The 6,857-nt window shown below is 47.7% G+C and overlaps 1 pseudogene; it reads left to right on the top strand.

The window, feature by feature from the left end:
• Positions 1–4,682: 4,682 nt before the first annotated feature.
• LOC102491812 (glycylpeptide N-tetradecanoyltransferase 1-like) overlaps positions 4,683–6,857 on the top strand; it is a 4,547-nt pseudogene continuing 2,372 nt past the window's right edge.

The following is a 6,857-nucleotide window of genomic DNA, read 5'->3' as shown; positions in this document are numbered from 1 at the left end:
CTCCACGTCGCTGCGCTGCCCCGGTCTACACGCGGTGGGGGTGTCTGCAGGTGGGGCTGCGACCCCGGGTGTAATCTACGCGCGCTCACTCACTCGTCCCGGCGTGACCGTCGCCCCACGAAATCAACTTCCGGGTCCGCGGCGGCGGCGGCCTGGGCGCCCGTGACGTCAGAGGGCGGGGCGATCTGGCCGCGGTGACCTAGGGGTCAGTGCGGAGCGACGTGCTCGCGAGGGTGGGAGAGACCCGGCCCAGGCACGTGCCGGCTGGATGTACTGCGTATCTTTTTCCTGTTTTCGTGGGGTTTTCCTGAGGTTTTTGCTATAGGGTGTGCGTGCTTGCTGAGAGGCAGAGAGACAGAAAGCCAGAATTCACCCCACAGCGGGGATAGCCGCACCATAGTCTCTCCTCTTGAGAATCTGTGCAGGCAGGCACACGCCCAGGGTGAGTTTCAAACCGCTGGGTCTAGGACTCGAACTGTGGTTGACCACGTGGCAGCCCAGTGTCTTAACCACCGTTAACTGCTAGCTTCTCCTTTTCCTGGTTTTAGAGGGAAGACTTCCTGGTGTGGATGAGAGGGTGCAGGGCCTTAAAAGTGGGATCTTGGGGGGCCAGCAGATGACCTGGTGATTAAGGTACCAGACTCCCACCTGGCTAACCATGGTTCTGGTCCTGACCTGTCAGCTTCCTTTCTCTCTCCCTGGTCAAATTGAAGGAGAAATTAAGTTAAAAATTATTTTTAAAAAGTTGGGACCAGCAGGTGGCATAATGGTTACATGGCTGGACTCCCATGTAGTCGACTGCAGTTTGAGTCCCAGACCCAGCGGCTTCAAACTCAAGCCAGGCAGGTGGGCATGTGTGCCTAAAATCCCGAAAACAGAGAATTAGGGATTGCAGGGTGGCCGTTCCCCCTGGGGGGGTGATTTCTCGCTTTTTGGCTGTCTCTGTCTCTCTGGCCAGCTCATGTGCCCTATAGCGGGGGGGGGGGGGGGGTCTCTCAAAAAGTTAAAAAATGGGGAACCAGTAGTTAGCGTAATGGCTGAACAGAATGTCGCTGAACGCCCATGTAAGTCGACCGTGGTCCAAGTACCAGACCCCGTGGTTTAAACTCATGCACTCAGGATCCCTAGAGGAGAATGGAGAAGGGATTGCGGTGTGACCACCCCCTTGGGGGATGATTTCTCGCTTTCTGTCTGTCTTTCTGGCGAGCACACACGCCCTATAGCAAAAACCTCTCCTAAATAAATAAATAAATTTTAAAAATGGGGCCAGCAGAAGGCGTAATGGTTACGTCACTGGACTCCCATGTAGTCAACCACAGTTTGGGTCCTGGACCAGTGGCTTAAAACTCACACCAGGCACTGTGCATGCATGCTCAAGATCCTGTGCGGAGATGGAGAAGGGATTACAGTGTGTCCATCCTCCCTGGAGAGTGATTTCTCACTTTCTGTCTGTCTCCCTCTTTCTGGCAAGCCCACACACCACCGTATAGCAAAAATCTCTCTCGAATGATTTTAGGGGGCAGCAAGTGGTGTGGAGGTTAAGGCACTGGATTGCAAATGGCTGACTATATGATCTGAGTCCTCAACCTGGCGACTCAAGGATCACTCCCAAGCATGTGAGAAGACAATGAAGGACAAGGGATTATGGACAGCCATCCTCCACCCAACCCCACCCTGGCTTGATCTCTCATTTTTCCTCTGTCAGTTTCCAGGCTGTAGGGAACAAACAAACAAACAAAAAATTTGGGCTTCCGGAATTGTTTGGATCCAAGAAAATCCATGTAATTACCATTATTTTAAGGAATTTAATGAATAGTTCCAAAGAGCCTATGGGAAGAGGGGAAGTGCACGTCTGTATTCCCAGACACTGCAGGGCAAGATAGAAAGATTGCTTCAGCCCAGGAGATCTAGGCCAGTATGGGCAACATCAGGAGACCCTGTTTTTAGGGCAAATCAAAACAAACTAAACTCTGGCATCTACAAACCAGAATACACAATTTGTTGATTGTACAGTTAATTTCATGCTAATGCCCCAAACCACAGAATAGAAATCTTTTCTATTTCCATTCTTCATTCACTGACTTTAGAGGGAATGAACTGTGTATTCATTTTCAAAGGGCCAACTCCTGGGGTCCTGAGCTGGAGGAATAAGGCTTAAGATGTTAGGTCAATAAGCAGGGGAAGTAAGGTCCCACATGGCCAACCACAGTTTGAATCCTGGCCCCAGTACCTTGGAAGACAGGCCAGGGGAGTGTCTTGCTCAGAAAACAGAAAGGACAAGGAGCAATGAGAAAAATAAGATTGCAGAGCAACCAGGCTGCACTGGGGGTGGTGCCTTTCCCCCTCTCACCACTTCACTCTCTCTGGCATAACAGAAAAAAACAACATTATAAAAATAAATACTGTTGGGCCAGCAGGTGGTGTAATGGTTAAGGCCCTACTGCGACGTTTTTCCTGGTGTTAGAGGGAAGACCTTTCAGGGTGGCTGAAAGACACGGGCCTTTAGAAGTGGGGTCTTGGGAGCCAGCAGGTGGCCGTGAGTTATGGCGCTGACCCCCACATGGCCAAGTGTGCTTGGGCCCTTTGCCTTGAAAAACACGCTGGGCGTGCATGCGTGTGCCCTAAGCCCCAATAGGAGAATGAAGGACAAGGAGTACCCACAACCACATCCCCCTGGATTATGAGTTCTCACTTTCCCTCCTTTTGTCTCTTTCTGGGGTTAAACTTTAAAAAGAAAAATGGGTTCTTGGGATAGGGAGATCAACCTGGGGGACTGTTTGGATCTAAGAAAATCCACATAATTATTGTTAATTCAAGGAATTAATAGCGCCTAAGAACCGTCTCCATACCCAGACGCTGTGAAGGGAGAGACAGGAAGATAAACCCACGAGATCTAGGCCAACCTGGACAACATTGAGAGTACTTCCTTCTAGGGCAAAACAAAACAAACTTGCACAATGAGGTTCTATTGTTTAGTTTCCTGTAGGGCACATGGGAAAGAGAAAGGAGAATAGAGGAGAAGGGATTGCGGCATGGCCATCCCCCATGGGGGGTAATTTCTCTCTTTCTCTTTCCGGCAAGCGTATGTGCCCTATAGCAAAAACCTCTCAAAAAAAAATGTATATTGTTTATAGTGACAAAGCTAACACAGATGGAAAAGAAGAGAGACAACGAACTGCAGAAGAAGTAGGAAAAAAGGAGCTGATGAGTTCCAGGAGGTGAGGAGATTCATGCAAGATCTAAAAGAGGAAATACACACTATAAAAAAGAATTAAATGACCTGTTAGAGATAAAGTCTATAATACAGGAAGTCAAAATCCCCCTTGAAAGTATTAAAAGCGGACTAGATCATACAGAAAATAAAATCTCGAATGTAGAAGATAGAATCACCAGCCCAAAAAAATCCACCATGAAGACTGAGAAAATTGCCCCCAAAAATGAGAATAATATACGAGAAATACTAGATGTCATCACATGTCCAAACATCTGGATAATTGGTATCACAGAAGGTGAAAAGACTCATAAGGGCATTGATAATCTATTCCATGAACTTCTACAGGTGCTACTTTATAGTATATTCATTCTACTCAGTTTCATGCCTAAAGTCGGATATGTATTCACAGATAGGTATATAGAAAACTATCCAAACCTAGAGAGACATTCAAAGATCTAACCCAAGAAATACAAAGGACCCTAAATAGAATCAACCCAAGATGATTTTCTCCAAGACACATTACAACTAGATTGACCAAAACCACAGACAAAGACAAAACTAAGATAGTCAAGAGAGAAACATCAAGTTACCTACAAAGGATATCCCATCAGGCTAACAGCAGACCTCTCATCAGAAACAATGAGAGCAAGGAAAGAATGGGAAAATATATTCAAAGTGTTAAGGGAAAAACAATTTCGACCAAGAACACTGTACCTGGCAAGATTATCCTTCATGTGGGAAGAAAAGACAAGAACATTCTTGGGACCAGCAGTTAGCGTAATGGCTTTATTGCTGGACTCCCATGTAGTTGACTGCGGTTCGTGTCCCGGACACACCAGGCATGTGTGCGTGTGTGCCCAGGATCCTGAGAGGAGAAGGGAGGAGAAGGGATAGCGGCGTAGCCATCCCTCCTGGGGGGTGATTTCTTGCTATCTCTCTGTCTCTCTCTGTCTTTCTGGCAAGCGCTCGCACCCTATAGCAAAAACCTCTCCAAAAAAAACCCCTCAAAAACCTAGACTTCTATTAAGAAGCATATACTTTTCCATTTTCCTGAAAATCGTGGAAAAATATGCAGAGCATCACACATCCTTTGGTTACCAATGGAAAGTAGAAGCAGTGAGAAAACATCAGGACCATGTGACATACAGAAACTACCCTTCAGCCAGCCTTGACACCTTGTGGTGACAAATGGTTAAGGGACCTGGATTTCATCAGGCTAACTGTGTAGTTCTGGGGTCAGCCCTGGCTACTTGAAAATCACACCAGGTGTGCACACGTGTCCAAAATCAGGGCAGGATGGAGAAACAGACGGACTGCATGTGACAACACTGCATTGACAAGTGCTCGTTTCATCCCCCTGTGACCAATACGTGCACCCTTGGACAGTAATTAAAAAGAAAAAACAGGGTCAGATTTAGAGTGTAGTGGTACTTAGAAAAAAATAGGAACCTGACTCTCGCAACTCATGATGGCAGAACAGAGTGAGACAGAAGTGAAGCATGTGGCACCTCAGTTGTCACTGATGATGGAAGGGAACAGAAGTGGCCATGAGCACTGCAGCAATTGTGAGAACGAAGACAACAGCTACAACCAGGGTGGTTTGAGTCCAGCCAATGACACTGGAAGCAAAAAAGAGAAAAAGAAATAAAAAAAGAAGGTGGCAGTGAGACGGATTCAACCCAGGATCAGCCTGTAAAGATGAATTCTTTGCCAGCAGAGAGGACCTAGGAAATACAGAAGGCCATTGAAATGTTCTCAGGGGTCCAGGGACCTGCCAAAACCATGGAGGAGGCTAGCAAGCGAAGCTACTAGTTCTGGGATACACAGCCTGTCCCTAAACTGGGTGAGGTGGTAAACATCCATGGTCCTGTGGAGCCTGACAAAAGACGGTATCTGCCAGGAGCCCTTTACCCTGTCCTAGGGCTTCACGTGGGATGCCTTAGACCTGGGGGATCGTGGTGTGTTGAAAGAATTGTACACACTCCTGAATGAGAACTATGTGAAAGATGACAACAAGTTCCGATTTGATTATTCTCCAGAATTTCTCTTGTGGGCTCTCCGGCCACCAGGCTGGCTCCCCCAGTGGCACTGCGGGGTTTGAGTGGTCTCAGGTTGGGTTCATTAGTACCATTCCAGCAAACATCCTACAAAGGATATCCCATCAGGCTAACAGCAGACGCCGGGTGTGTGTGCGTGCGTGCCCAAGATCCCAAGAGGAGAATGAAGGAGACGGGATTGCGGCGTGACCATCCCCCCTGCGGGGTGATTTCTTGCTTTCTGTCTCTCTGTCTCTCTGTCTGGCGAGCGCACGCGCTCTATAGCAAAAATCTCTCCAAAAAAAAAAAAAAAGAGTAAAAAAAAGAGAAAAAGAGAAACTGTACTCCAAAGGGGTGGCTCCATTCTTGATCTGCGAGATAACCCAGCGAGTTCACCTGGAGGGCATTTTTCAAGCTGTTTACACTGCCGGGGTGGTCCTGCCAAAGCCTGTTGGCACCTGCAGGTACTGGCATTGGTCTCTACACCCTCAGAAGCTGATTGAAGTGAAGTTATTCCACCTGAGCAGAAATATGACCATGCAGTGTCCCATGAAGCTCCACTGGCTATCAGAAGTTCCCAAGACAGCTGGGCTGCGAACAATGGAAACTAAAGGATATTCCAGTAGTACACCAGCTCCTCACCAGGTACCTGAAGCAGTTTCACCTCACACCCGTCATAAGCCAGGAGAAAGTGAAGCACTGATTCTACCCCCAGGAGAATATCACGACACCTTTGTGGTGGATAATGCAAACGTCGAGGTGCCACACTTCTTGAGCTTCTATATGCTTTCCTCCACCATCATGAACCATCTAATTCACAAGTCTAGGGAACCAGCAGTTAGGGCAAAGGCTATGTCGCTGGACTCACATGTAGTCAACTGTGGTTCCAGTCCTGGACCCGGTGGCTTAAACTCATGTCGGGCGTGTGTGCGTGCATGCCCAAGATCCCGAGAGAAGAATGGAGAAGGGATTGCAGCATGGCCATCTTCCCTGGAGGGGCGATTCTCGCTCTCTGTGTCTGTCTCTCCCTTTCTGGTGAGTGCACATACCTCATAGCATGAATCTCTTAAAAAAAAAAAAAAAACTAAAAGCTGCTTCTACAACGTTCACACCCAGACCCCTCTTCTAGACCTGAGTGACACCCTTATTCTCGCCAAAGTGAAAGGGTTTGATGTGTTCAATGCACTGGATCTCACAGAGAACAAAACCTTCCTGGAGAAGCTCAGGTTTGGCATAGGGGATGGCAACCTGCAATACAACTGGAAATGCCCCAGCATGAGGCAGGAAAGGTTGTGCTGGTATTACAGTAATCTGTCGCCAGCGAGATTCTGGAAAAAGCCACTGAGAATTTAACGGAACCCTACCACGAATTGGTCCAACTGTCATAAACGTTGAGAATCCCTGGCAAAGGGAAGAGAGCTGAACTGGCTTAACTAAACTGCCAGCGGACTTGACAACTGTATTGCAATGGTGTGGGCTGCATGATGTCACCTCTGGCCATGTCTCTGGTCTCCCTGTTTTCCAATTAATCACATTCTCATGCAGCCGTGATCAAGGGAATGTAACTGCTGAAAAGTAGCTCATGGTTGGCATATTATGAAGTTAAC

The sequence above is a fragment of the Tupaia chinensis genome, unplaced genomic scaffold (assembly GCF_000334495.1).
Source record: "Tupaia chinensis unplaced genomic scaffold, TupChi_1.0 Scaffold000131_1, whole genome shotgun sequence".
NCBI classification, from domain to species: domain Eukaryota; kingdom Metazoa; phylum Chordata; class Mammalia; order Scandentia; family Tupaiidae; genus Tupaia; species Tupaia belangeri.
The sequence above is the reverse complement of the archived record's forward strand: the minus strand, read 5'-3'. Positions and strand labels throughout refer to the sequence as shown.